Source organism: Mya arenaria, chromosome 10 (genome assembly GCF_026914265.1).
Source record: "Mya arenaria isolate MELC-2E11 chromosome 10, ASM2691426v1".
NCBI classification, from domain to species: Eukaryota; Metazoa; Mollusca; class Bivalvia; order Myida; family Myidae; genus Mya; species Mya arenaria.
Window position 1 is genome coordinate 737,263 of NC_069131.1, and position 14,996 is coordinate 752,258.

The window sequence follows — 14,996 nt, forward strand, 5'->3', positions numbered from 1 at the left end:
TGTGTATTGGCAAATTTCTTATTAAACTTGCAACAAAAACGTTGACTTGACTTGACTATTATGTTTCATTGATGTACATAAGCTTATGGCCATTTAAACATCTGTTATTTAGTATGAAAATTACACAAATATTCATTTATATATATTGCACATTGCATTATTGTAAATCATAAATATATTTAATGTTAATAATAAATATTCTTCTCTATTTTGATCTCGTTCTTGTTAATTATTGTTTGAAAACGCCGCAAAACGTGGTAGTCAATCCGTTAAACAATTCATAACCGATTTGCCGTTTTGCATCGAAGAGACGATAAATAAGTATCTTCCAAACAGCGGCTTCAATCGGTCGTTTTCCAAAGAGTTTGGATTGTCACCACCCAGTGCTTGATTGGGTAATTTAAAGCTACAATTGTAATGTTTGTTTGAAATGAAATCATAACAAACCATCCATGTGCTAAGGCTTTGTGGCTATTCAGTAGTTTAGAAACCTAACAGGTATATGGTGTCAGTCGATTTGATGGGTGACTAAAGGTGTTGTACTTGATATAAAATTCGCTTCATAGATGAAGGAGTTATTTAAAGTCACGATCAACCAATTCTTCAAAACCTTGAAACCTTAAGTTTATTTGCAAGTAGTAAGGCTTCACGAACTTGGATTTACCTATCTTTTTTTCAAACATTGCCGAAACAAACAATACGTTTTAACCGACCGGTTCTATTTTTCACCTTCCGCATGAAGACATATTATTTAAAACACTTAAATGCCAAAGAAATCCCCGCTTTGCTGCAGTGTAAAGATTAATCAAACATTGAATTGCTTCACACTCCTGGTGCGTTTAAGTATGCAACACAATTCTCCCTTTGCGAATTTGGTATGCATAGATTATGCTGCTACACTAGGTAGATACAGAGGTAGTGGTGGGTGTAGAGGCAGAGTCAGACAACAGTTTGTTTGAAGAGTGTGCACGAAGAAGGGCCACATACGTTAAGATTGTCAAAAATCTTATGTACTCAGATCTTATTAATGATGTTGAAATTGGAGTGATTTAGACAAGGGTAGTTGTTGGGTACAGATACAAGAATAACTTTTAACTATTGCATTGAAACTAGTACAGGGCTACCAAAAGCAAAACCACAGTTTGTTCCATTATAAGTTACACCAGAGACTTCTAAGCACCCTTGTCATACTTAATCCCTCTATTTTGTAAGAGTTCTGGCATGGAGGTAAAATAGCGTGAGTGCACAATATTTACAAATAGCTAAATTGCATTGCCCATTGTATCTTAGCTTCAGGCTATCCTTTCAAATTGGAAAGGGCGAAACAAGGGTAAGAAAGTAGGTGTTAAATGTGCTTCTTCAATAAAAATTAAATCAAAGCCCAATCAATGCACTGATGTGACAAGAATATATAAAATACAAGACCACAACTGCTATGTTGCACGAACAAATGGAAATACTATACAACATTTCAATGACGTTACACCATCATTAATATGCGAAGTATTAAAGTACAAGAGCGATGGTGCGATTTGTGTTAGTTTAAGTAATCTGTCAACACAGCAGACAGTTTTAACCCAGTCATTAGCATTACTTTGTGAAATACAACCAATGTCTGTTGTTGGCGAAGTATTGGGTAAGAATACCGAACAATGTAACACAGTTCTTCTTAGTAGCTGAAGAAACTCTTTTTCAATTTCATATGGACCAGTAATATTGATATTGGTATGTGAAATTCTATAAAATATAGAATAGAGTTAGCATATCCAACACCATTTAGCAAGCGTCATAGAAAGATTCCACCGAACAATCAAATACTCATTTCCGCTGACTCGAATTGAGAAAATATTTGATTGTCAGTATGGTGCTAAATATATTTTTTTTAAATTTGGATATGAAATCTGGATACCATCAGGTTAAAATCGAAAAAGAGCCTAGAACTACATTTACTGTAGGTTTATTTGAGGACAATCACATGCCATATTAACAAATGCACCTGCAACGTATCAACATCTGATCTAAGAATGCAAAGGTAGTGTAAATGGAAACAAGTGTCTTATTTATCTTGGTTATGTTAACATTTTAGTGAAAACTTAGAAACAGGATACTTGGAAAGATTGGACAACATTCTACAATAACTTCAATCTTACAATTTGAATCATGCCCCTGAAAAATCACATTTCTTTAAGCTTCTATAAGTCAAACAATATTTCTTAACCATATTGTGACGTCATCAAAACTGACCCTAAAATTTAATTGGAAGAAATATGTAAACTTGTTCGTATTTACGTATGATTGCTCACCCCGGACATCAACAAGATTGTCTCCATTAAACCTGATGTTCAACAGAAGACCACGCAAACCTATTGATTCAGCGTATGACAAAGCCTCAAAAAAGCCCAAGGCTAAAATGAAGCAGTCAGACTATGTAGATAATATCGGTGAGACGGATTGTCATTATTGACAAGCATTCGCTTGCAACAAGAGCAAAGTCGCAGAAAATGTACGATTGGAAAACAAAGATAGTAAATACTTCTGTTGGAGACAAAGTCCTTGTGCAGAGATTGTCTTTCGATTGACAAGATTGCAGACCGTTATGAATTTATGTATACCTCGTTGCAGAACATCCTAGAGATAATACACCCGTGTTTCGTTTGAGATGTTGGGAAAATGTGGAGACACTTAATAGAAATCATAGTGATGTGTTGCGCAAGCAATATGCCAATGAATATGAAGAGAACGTTGATATAATTAAGATATGAGGCATATAATAGAAATGAATACATCATAGAGAATAATGACACGAGTGACGTTCCTACAGAAGTGGTTTGGGATAATGAAATCAGAGAGGGTCTCGTATGGTTTACGCACCTGAATGAAACGCCCTTTCTCCTCACACAGGCCTTTGTTTATTAAATGATTATGTTAATCAACAAAGACATGATATTAGTGAACCTGACACGGATAAAGTTATTTGGATTTAATCAGACCATAGCAATGCCGAGGAAAATGTTCATGTTTGAACGGTTGGCGGCGAATCACATTAGCCAGACGGTGCCCATGGACAACACAGTCCTTGCTATTAATGTGCTGATTGAATATGTATTTCTAAATAAATTTTATAATAATAATGGCCGTAAACTTTAATGCAGTTGTAAAAAGGTACCTGACGTAGTTGTTATTAATAATGTGCGTTTACATTTAAAAAGGGAATTTAAATGTAATACAAATTCATTTTAATGAGTTACATATCAGAACAAAAATATAATCATTTTTGTTGTAAATGTGGGATTTAACTCTTTGTAATGCGTAGACGCATATTTTGGACAGGGAATGGGTATTTATGGAGGAAACTACTGCTAACAAATGGAGTTTGTCTTGCGTGATAAGTTCAAAATTCACTTGTGGTGTTGAGATGACAGTATTCTACCAAACGAAGTATACTGTAGTTATATAAGTAGGTGTGTAGGAGTAGAAAGTAGTAATGATTTGTATTTTTGTCACCATTTTGACATGACTATGGTCTGATTAAACATACGATACATATATATTGGATTGATTGACAAGATGTTACAGTTAACGGGGGATGGTATAACCAGAACATAATAAAATTGTTATCATATTGTGATTATTTCCCTTTACCATAAGTGATATATATATACATATATATATAGTATATAGTATATTGATCTTTGTTTCATCATGAAGAAACCACATTCTTCGGTGCACTTAACACCGTCTTATTTTACAATTAGGCAGACTTACTTGACCACAGTGTAAGAGCTGCAGAGAGCACTATAAAGTGAGTTATAGACTTATTGATCACCAATCGGCATGCTAAATGTGTTTTTGCTGTGTAAGTCTTGTGTTTGTTTTTTTTTTATTTCTTTATGTATTTTAGCAACGATCGCGGACACTAGATTGTCTCTGCTATACTATTAGTATTCAATTACTTCTTTGTTAGGACTTATATTCAATTTGGAACTCACTATCTGATTAACATTATGTATATATGTGGATTACCTTGTATGAATTTTTTATCATTATTTCTGTTTGGCCACTAGAAACGCTGTGTTTATTTACTTTACCATTTTCGATCATGCAGTGTTCCAAATATGGTTTTAAGTGTGACTTATAATATTATGTACTTCTTTATACTTGCAAGTGCTAATTGTATGTTCTTTTCATTACAACACATCTGGTTCGAATTCTCATCCGTGTTTGCACCTTCATAACTAAGTCAAGTCAAGTCAAAATATTTATTAGCAAATTCAATTAGAACATTGCAAGTACACAAAAAAACATAATAGATGGCATTAATGACAACAGATTAGGGTTAAATATAAATATGAAATAAATATGTGACCATTTTTACAACATTTTATCTTACGGAGAAAAGTATGAACTACAACTATACATGAAATGTATTTAGATGTTAATTATGCTAAACTAGCATTTCTCTTATCCGTAGCGAATGATAAATAAGTAGCAATATTATTCAATATTTTATCATTATTCCAGGACATCAAGTTGTTACATTTGGTCATATTAGGCCATTGAATATAATACCTGGGTATATATTTTGTACGCAAATCCAAATAATGAGGACAAACTAACAAAAAGTGATATTCATTTTCTACAACATTCATATTACATTTATAACATATTCTATCTTCTCGGTATATATTTCTATATCTTCCTTCTTCAATATTAAGGTTGTGTGCCGAACATCTAAATCTAGTAACAAGTATCCTTAAATTATTGTTATTAATACAAAATAATTAGTGTTTAATTGCAAAATCTTGTTTAAAATTAACATAACACTGTAGTTTGTCTGAATTTCTAACATGTGTGTAACATTGTTGTAAGTTAGTATTATATATTCTTCTAAAGAGAGCTTCTATCTGTTTATTCGTTATATTATCACATGTAAATAAATAATGAAATCCAAGGTAATTCAACAACTGTTTCAAATTAACTGTCCAAGTGTTTATATATTCGCCATAAACAGATTTTATATTAAATACCTTATACATAAGATAACGTTTAACCTTGAACCAGTACTTAATAAATCGTATTTTCCTAAACAAACTTAAAATGGTGCCAATTCACCATAAACTGCAGCATTGCATGATTGCTGTCTTACACCTAAAACTTGTTTTAAGAATTTTAGTTTTTTAGTACTCTCTCGATATCCTTGGCTTTATGGAAGCCCCAAACTTCAGAACCATAATTAGGAATAGGACTTATCATACCATCAAATAGTTTCATTTTATCAAGTATATCAAAAAGTATAACATCAAAAAAACTATTCAATGAAAACAAAGCACGAAGTGCCTGCTCCGATCCGATAACTTCTTTAGGTTCCATTTTGTGATAAAATAATACCTAGATAGGTAAAGTTGTTAATAGCATCCAATTTATGACCATCATAAAGTAAATTAACAATTTCTATTTTACGAAGCCTTTGTCTATATTTACAGATATACCCCACATATTACAATAGTCGTGTAATTTGTTAAGTAATTTTTAAAGTCCATTTTTTGTATATGAAAATAAAACAGTATCATCTGCAAGCAAAAACATGAAGAGTTGATTTGATTTTATAGTGACAACGTCAATATTATCTATTTTAGATACTCTTCCATATCATTTATAAAGAAACAGAAATAAAAGTGGAGAAAGAGGTTCACCTTGTTTGACACCCATATTACCCATAAAATAATCACTATATTGTACATTATTTCTCGAACTTGCATTCGTCATCTTTGCTAACCAATGTTAGAACTTTGAGCTAACTAGCGTATTGCGACTGTCTACAGCATAACTGTGTAAATCAGAACTGGTAGTGTTTGAGTGATTAACACAGTTCACCTTTCCATGTAAATGAAATAATCAGAAAGCAAAAATACAAATAATTGTTTACGGTTTATTCATAAATTTGATATTTTCCAATAACAACAGTTCTGCAAAGATAGCATTTACTAGTTTTGATTGAACATGCATGACAAGTCAAATGGCCACAAGGCGTAATATCTTGGATACTAATCGCATGTCAGCCAAAATGCAAAAAAATATTAGTACGGGTGGGGTTCGAACCCAGGCGGACATCGTCCATTGGAACTTAAGTCCAACGCCTTAACCACTCCGCCAACGTACTTGGTGCAAATAAGCCGGGAAGTGAAGATTATAAGAGCTTGAAATTAAAATGCAAAGGCCATACGATCTGCCAAATTGCTCAAGTATTCCTTACAAAACTTTGCAGTTACGCTTAGTCGAATGGACAATTGCCTAAAATGGAGCTTCAATGCAAAAGTATTAGTACGGGTGGGGTTCGAACCCACGCGGATATCGTCCATTGGAACTTGAGTCCAACGCCTTAACCACTCGGCCACCGTACTTGGTGCAAATGAGCTGAGAAGTGAAGATTATAAGAGCTTGAAATTATGCAAAGGAAACATGAGTTTTTCTTATGTTTGAAGATTTTGAAAAAATATGAGATGAAATTTAAAAATTGCTTTCTCGTGAAAGTGAAGTGAACATTCCAGTTTGAAGCATTTCAAAAGACGAAAGTCTTCATGATGCTTAAATTTTGTTTCACTCAATCGTTGCATAACTATTGAAAATATCTCATATACAACTAATGCTTCTAATTTCAGTTAAAGTTTTATTCAAAATGTAAGCAGATAACAAAGTACAAACATGCATAACATACATAACAATGCAAACATATCAATATTCAAAATTATACACAATTGTTTTCATGAAATCAAACACAAGCAAAGGTTTACATTTGTTATAATATCAAACATTCAATGTGAAAAGTATTTTTGTTATGCAATGTGGTCACTCCCTGTTTTTCATCCAGACTTGTGACTGGCATTGGTCAGGTTACCCACGGCATCAGCGAGATCGGTAAATGGTAACTCTGAGCCAGAAACCTATTTTCCTAGTGTCATACACTACGCAAAATCAGCACCCATTAGAGGCCTTCCAGGCGACCTTCTACAATTTGTTACACCTATAATGTAGAGTGCTGGACTACTCGGGTGTAACAAACGGGGTATTGCTGACTCGTTGTAGGTACAACGCCGAACTAGTGATATCTGATACAAGAAGGCCTGTACTGGGGCAAGAATCGAGTGCCTCAGCCGCATTGTCCGATCAAAGAAGGGATTTCTGCGATCAACTTCAAGTACCTCAACCACAAGCTAGGCTCGAAAACTCGTAGACTTATTTCTCTTCTGAGCTAAGAGAAGGCTACAGAGTTCACTTTCAAACATACCTCTTAAGCACATAGAGGCATATTTGCTCGCTTTACTTGCAGGCAGGAAATGCTAACTATAATCTCAGAAAGCATTTCCTTTTATGTATCGCACCTTATGAGCAAAGAAGCGATTGAATTTTGAATTTTGAAAAAAAAAACTGAGGCAGCGCTAAAGGCAACTACTCGACAAGGCACACTTAGGAAGAAGCATTCGATTGCCTATGTTTCCCCTCTCATTGTAAAGACTGTGTGGAGTGTCGGACCACGGCGATACAAAGAGGTTGCCACTCCCTATTTTTCATTGCCTGTAGCGCGACATGATGACCATGAGCGGTTCCTAGTATTGGTACTGTACATCACCTTACACCAATACTAAGCTGGTCTAACGACACCTCCATACTCATGGTAGCCTCTCAAATTTTACTTTTGCCAAAATGTTTTTTTGCGAAGTTGACAAAATCATTGCATTGCATCCATGACCGTAGCATATTGAGCAATGAGAAACAAATCTCGTCGAAGCTATACTTCTATGCTCATGCTACCAGACGCAAATAACAAATCACTTGCCAAAATCGCCTTTGAATTGTATATGATCTAATGGCTATCACAGAGAATGATCGTATTCGTCAGGCGATGTCAAAGTGATCGACAACATGAGCTGGCCAGACTCAAGAGCGAAAAACTATGAGGTATCGCGACATACGGTTCTCATGTTCAAACCAGAAGGTCAAAAAAACTCTCAGATATTTTCTCTGTATCTCTGATGCACCAGGTTCATAGTGCGAGGAGAAATCTGAGAAGTTCAAACCCACTTTGGGCTCCCAGCAGACTAACAGCACTTCTGAGCTAAGAGCTTGCTACTGGAATGACGAATATTGAAAAATGTGGAGCTAATATACCCGATGGCCAAAATTAATGCGCATCGCATTATAAATGTGCATAAATTGTTAGGACTATTTTTTAACCGCTTTTATTTATACGCTCATATGAAGTAGTTCCATAATTATCACTTGATTCCGCATTATTTTTGTACAAATGGCTCGAGATTTTGAAATCTGTGAATGAAGTTGTTTTTCTATGAAGATTATGTGAAATCAGTTTCAGCAAAATATCATTTTTTTCAAGCTTCATGGACTTGGTGCTTTTTGTGCATATAGCTTATGATTGTGAAATCTGTGAGATTTGCTGCAAATGTTGATTTGATGAATTTGATCATTATGAAGATTTTATTTTGTTCATCTTGTGTGAACGCCAGTCTCAGAAAGATATCAATTTTTCATGTTTCATGGACTTAGCTGCATTTTTTGTACATATGGCTTATGATCGTCAGATTTAACATGTTTGAAAATAAAAAAGAAGCTTTTTCATACAATCTCATGTTTGATTTTTTTAAATTTCAACACAGCAGAATTTGTGAATTTGCTGTTCATGTTTTGCATTATTTTTGTACAATGAAAAATGTTGCAGATAAAATGTTGAAATGTTGAATGTTCGTGTGATATGTATTGCGAGCCATTTTTTGAAGTATAACGCCAGTGGCTGTTATCTTCAAACATTAAAAGGGAAACCTAATTTTCATCGTAACCCTATTATGTGATCCTAACCTAGTTTTATTTGTTCACAAATTTGAAAATAAAGACAACGCCAAAAGGCAGTTACTCGACAGGGCACACTTAGGAAGAAGCATCCGATTGCCTATGTTTCCCCTCTCATTGTAAAGATTGTGTGGAGTGTCGGACCACGGCGATACAAAGAGGTTGCCACTCCCTATTTTTCATTGCCTGTAGCGTGACATGGTGAACATGAGCGGTTCCTAGTATTGGCACTGTACACCACCTTACACCAATACTAAGCTGGTCTAACGACACCTCCAAACTCATGCTAGCCTTTAAATTACTTTTGCCAAATCATTTTGCTGAACGAAAACATTGCCACATATCAATGTTCGGTCGTTCAAGAGGAATGTTTGTGATGAATGAAGTTTTGCACTTCGAAACCAAACTAAGAATGCAATGAACCTAGTACATTTCACTACGCATCTACATTCTAACACTTTTGACTTTTTTAAAAAGTGCTTGATTTTGCAATATTGATTTCAATTTTCATTCAAGTTAAACTTTAGACATTGACAAAACAACAGGCTTGCATCTTAAACCGCCGCATAAAGGACAGTGAGAAACGAATCTCGTCGACCCATGCTGGCACGAGCAAACAAATCATTTTGTCAACAGCATTTCGCAAAAATGAAACATTTCCAAATGTTTACCATTTACCAAGTTATGCTCCAACCAATATCGTAATCAATATGACAAGACCAAAGCTTAATAAATTTATGAATTACAAGAAGCATCACTGCTAAAATTTTGTTCAATCACAAATGTTCCTCGGTTTCAACCATGACCAAGTCTGGCTGTTTCTCATAAAAAAATATGGTGAAAAACCGTTTGACTGTGGTTTCAGTTGAAAAAATCAACAGACCAAAATGTAACCAATTTTATGAAAAAAATGGTTTGTCTTTCGTGAACAATACTTTGGATGGCCAAAAAAACAAACAACAGTACTCACAATAGCAAACAAGACCCGCGTTACTGGGGTAAGCAAAACAGCACAAACATTAAAAGCAAACAGATAAATCAGTATTTCTCCATTTAAATTTCATTTTCGAAATGATTTACTGTATGTTAAATTTTTAATGTTCATGTAAAACACGAAATACAAGTGTTGGAGGATTACTGATAAAACAAAAAGCAACGGTACAAAGCACATATAATACAAACAGCTATTTAAAACAACATGTGTGGATAGGTAACTTTTTTCAAATAAACAATGACATTTCAAATACATCGACGAATTCTGTCTGCTGTCTTCAGTCGGATCCCCTGTGTATGGCATCTCATCTGAAAAAAATGAAATGAAACAGTGTAAAAGACAAAACATTCTTACATACAATAGCAAATTAATGTTTACTCTGGTAAATTTTGGTTTCATTAATAACATTGGATGATTTACTTGCAGTGAGTTGTAAATGCTTAGTCTCAAAACATATTAACCATTATCTCAGTTTTAATTTACAAATGACAGAGCTGTACACTAAAAAGTGCTTAAAATCATGATTTATTTGACAACTTTTCAAAATTTTCAAAATTTTCAAAATTGTTGACTTTGGATTTTCACCATAGCGCATTCGCTTTTTAGCTATATACCTACCAAAGCGCATTTGCGTTTAAGCGATGTAGTTTTTTCACGCTGAGTACCCCCCTTATGAACCTTTTTTTACATTGAATTTAGAACGATTTAGTTGAATCTCAAAATTAAGCACACAAAGTGACGATGTACAAATATTTTGGGGTGACGAGATTTTGGCTCGCTCGCCCAACAAAACTTAAAGACTTATATATATACTTTAAGTCTTTGAAATTGGCTGGGCGAGGTAACCAAAAAGCTCGTCACCCTAAATTATGTTCGAAGCATTCTAAAACGAGCTGGGACCAATTTCTTTTGACATAAGTTTTTACGTAATTCAATGCACACATCGACAAAACTTGTTGGCAATATGATACATCATATATTTAGACACAATTTCGCATAAAACTTTTAAACATGTATGTCATATTTAGCGCAGGAAAGCTGGAAATACGACCTTCACAATTTATTTTTCCAGATGGCCGACCAGCGCACAGCGAGAACTCTGCATTATGACGTCATACATATCACGTCATATCATTCCATGAATTGCATTATTTATTTATTTTTTAAACTTTTACGAAAATAAAGAAAATACACTCATTAAAAATAATTGAAATTATCTTAATTATGTATTATGTATCGTTTTATGAAATTAAACATTAGGAAAAATAAAATGTTTGTTCATTTTCAGAAAAACGAAATCGAAAGTAGAAATATTTTCTGAAATTGGAAATGTTTAAAACCTCGTAAAATCATTTATTTCTCTTGTATATGCATAAACCCGGCTTGATTCAATCGCGAAAACATTATAGAAACTATAACTACCAAAGTCGTACCTTCAAACACAGAAAATATCCCAAACTTTTACACACAAAGAGTATTGTTTACATGGGTTCAACCGTATCCAAGTGAATACGACAGACAACACTTTCCCTTATAATAATCAGCTCAGTATAGCTTGTACCGAAAATCGTAACATTAGTCTGTGATTGTTTTACTTTATTTCATGTTTTATTTTGCTTAAGTATCGTACTTTGTAGCATTTTACGATACATTCTGTGTATTTTTGAGGAGTTATGCATAGCGATTTGCACATATATGTGACTATATGACCATTACTCGTTTAATAACTATGAGCAACCATAGTTGTTCTTGAAGCTTAAGAGACTCCAATTAGATTACTATAAATAAACCCAATAAAACACGAACAGTTCATACATTTTATTTGTTACTATTCATTGTCTGTTCATCACTCAATTCATTTATCAACAACGTTTTGGCACAAACTGTCTCCCACGCCTGGCGAAGAACTGGCGAAGTGCTTCGTGGTTTTGATTTTTCTCACTGTTGTCGCTGCTGCTGAGATCTTCAACACGCTTGTAACAGCACGTTTTGTCAACACTCGACAAGTCCTCATACAACAAACACACCAAACAGGGGTACAGTTCAGGGCACTGATGGCTTGCGGCTTTCTGTTCTGTTTTCTCAGCATCCCCTTTTTTGAAACAAATCAAAGACGGATATAGTTTCGGACATGTGTGGATTTTAGTTGCCATATCGATGTTCGCATTCAATTGCACACTGTCCATATTTTTCTGTTTTGCATCAGACCTTCTGAGCAACTTCTTCTAACACGTTTTGATGGTTTTCTTGAATCCCATAATTTGTATATACTAGATCAGTAGGTTTTGACAAGTATGACATGAGAAGAAAAGATAAAGTTTTATATATGAACTATATTCGTTCCACTCATTGCATTATTTTAAGCCATGGACCATGCAATCTACAATGCTAGGTACAGTGCTTGCTACTATGTTACTATGCTACTATTTTTTCAATCTACATAAAATAGACAATCAAATTGCATTTCAACGCATTTATTCAATGTTAAAACATCAAACAATTGTTTGAACCTTTTCATTTGGAAAGCGTTTAATGAAGTATCATAAATGTTTGAACGAATTGAAAACTAATGTCAATTCTTTTTTTCGCTCACAAAAATGCTTGGTTCAATTTCGTCAATTTTTACTTCCTCGTCTACGGTCTCAATGTCTTCAAAAGTATCACTATCATAACAGTAGCCGTCACAAACGTAGCAATTTCTCATATAACAAGCTGCCCCGTCTGGGTTGTCATCTTGCATGGATTCGATTTCGCTCGATTTTTGTTCTTCAGCATCTCGCAAATAATCTTCTGCCATTTCTATCATTTTTTCATATTCATTGATATCATCCATGGGTTGCTGAGCAGAAGACTCGCTTTTTTGCTCGTTTTCACTGGTGTTCTCACAAGGCGTTGTTTGCTGTGTCGATGCTTGACTGGACATAATTGTTTGAGATTGTGTATGAAAAGTGCCAAATTTTCAGCCTTATAATATGAAAATAATAATTCACTAGTATATCGCATAGCGTGATATAATTCGAAAAAAAAACTGACAGTGATCGCTCACAATAGAAATATGACGGACATAAGCAACCTTAATTTACAAATTACCGGCTTCGTAGCGAGACTATGTATGGGTGATAACAAGCACGAGTCTACGTTCAAAGAAATCGTCTCAATACTTGACAATATCGAAAAAACTTTTTACACATTTGCGAAAACACTAGACAAAGAATATTTCATTTTTTCATGTTTATTTTACAATTGAATCGTTATCTACAAAAACTTGAAACATCATAACACACTAAATATCTCCAAAGTCCTGATACTCAGAGTCCCCAGGTTCATTGTTCATAAGTACGGTTTTATCGTTTCCCACATATAGCCTATGTGCTTCAACAAGAACTCGTTTAGAATCTCAGGTTCAGCATAATCGTTTGAACTGTGTCTCAGTGCTGTCCTCGCTTCTTCCGTCTCACAATACTTGATCTCTCTGTACATTTCAACGCACCTCCTGATCTGGTCTGCCTCATATTTTGACTCCTGAATATTGTATATTTGTTCAAGTATTTTCGCAACTTTATCATGATCCAAAGGGGAAGCCGGCGAAGAATTTTCAAGATCATCGCTAAAATTCCCATTCTCGATATCGTCGTCATCTGAAAGGACAATAGCTGTAGCTTCATCTTTTCCTTCCCATGCCTTGAACCTCTTCCTTATCGGGCTAGCAGGTGGAGTAAGAACGTCTGCTTTTACCTTTACTGCGCTGAATTCTTTCTCATCCATACTCACATCCGTACAAGGCTCGATATTTTGAAGTTCAATTTCACTTTTTTCGGTTTCAATGTCTTCAACAGATTCGCTCTCGAAGCTATCACATTCATCGGTATCGGAACAACCATCGCAAATGCAGCAGTGTGCCTTCTTGCAACCTGGATAGTACCCCCAATGCAAATCGGGCAATTGCTGTTTTTCGTTTTCAGACATATTTGGGACTTTATGTTCTGCCGCATCTCGCAAATAGTCTTCTGCCATTGCTTGTAGTTTTTCGTCTTCAGTTGAGTAGTGCTGAGTAGATGATTTGCTTGACATGTTGTAGATTGTAGATTGTTTGTAACCAGTGCACAACTTGGAGACCTTATAATAGCAAAAAAATAATTCATCGATATTATTCATCGTCAAAACTTTCATATTGGTTTGATGTTCATTTATTTCAAATAGAAGCACATTGTAGCTTTTTGCATAAATATCAAACAAGATCCATACAGTCATTGTCCTTGTCAAACATACCAACTCTCATCGATTCGGTTTGTTGGGGGGAGGTATTGCTGTAGTCTATTTTCTGTTTTTTTACAATGTTTTCCATCTCACAATTGTCCACTTTTCTTTTCATTCCCGCATTGGAACTGGAATCGTTCAAATCCATCTGCGGTTTGAACATTTCATAATAATTCATGAACATTTCCTTATCCAACATATTAACACTCATCGATTCGGTTTGTTGCGGGTAGGTATTGCTGTTGTCTGGTGTCTTTGTTTTTACTGTGTTAGCCATCACACCCATCTCCATTTTCTGTCTGTACAATTTACAATCGTCGCATTGGCAGTTCTCGGCACAGAAATTGCAGCGGTACTCATCGAAAAATTCATGGCGTGAAATGGGGGTATCACCCTTGTTTTGATATTCAAAAAAACATTTCATTAGCTTTGCCATGATCTCTTTGCAGTTTGGCTTGGCAGTATTTTGCAATGTTTTGCAGTCTTTTGCTTTTATACCCATTAGAGCTTTGCATTATAAAAAGGCGAACATCAACACGTCACTTTTGGACTTTTCCCTTGTGCTTTTCTTAATGGTAGCGAGGTAATCATGCGTCATCTCTCTCAATAACCAGTCGTTAGTTTCTATTTTACCCAAATTCTTGTAGTATCGTTTCCTTTCCTTAATGTGTGCTAACGCAACTGGATGGTTCAACCAACAAGCAGGACAAGAGCCGTTGTATTTATCAAAACAGCTTGGACACGCAGAATGTTCGAACACACAGTTTTTCATAACGAGTAAGAGATAGTAAATGTTACTGTATCCACCACACCACTCACAACATCGAAAACGTTTTCCGAATCTCTTATCATACGAATATTTTGACATGTTTGACATGTTTGA

The 14,996-nt window shown here is 34.8% G+C and overlaps 2 non-coding genes across 2 annotated transcripts; both read right to left on the bottom strand.

Annotated features, from left to right (window-relative positions):
• Positions 1-6,078: 6,078 nt before the first annotated feature.
• Positions 6,079-6,160, bottom strand: Trnal-uaa (transfer RNA leucine (anticodon UAA)). Its single transcript has one exon. It is a non-coding gene; the product is annotated as a tRNA-Leu (tRNA).
• A 159-nt stretch (positions 6,161-6,319) lies between these two features.
• Positions 6,320-6,401, bottom strand: Trnal-caa (transfer RNA leucine (anticodon CAA)). Its single transcript has one exon. It is a non-coding gene; the product is annotated as a tRNA-Leu (tRNA).
• Positions 6,402-14,996: the final 8,595 nt, after the last annotated feature.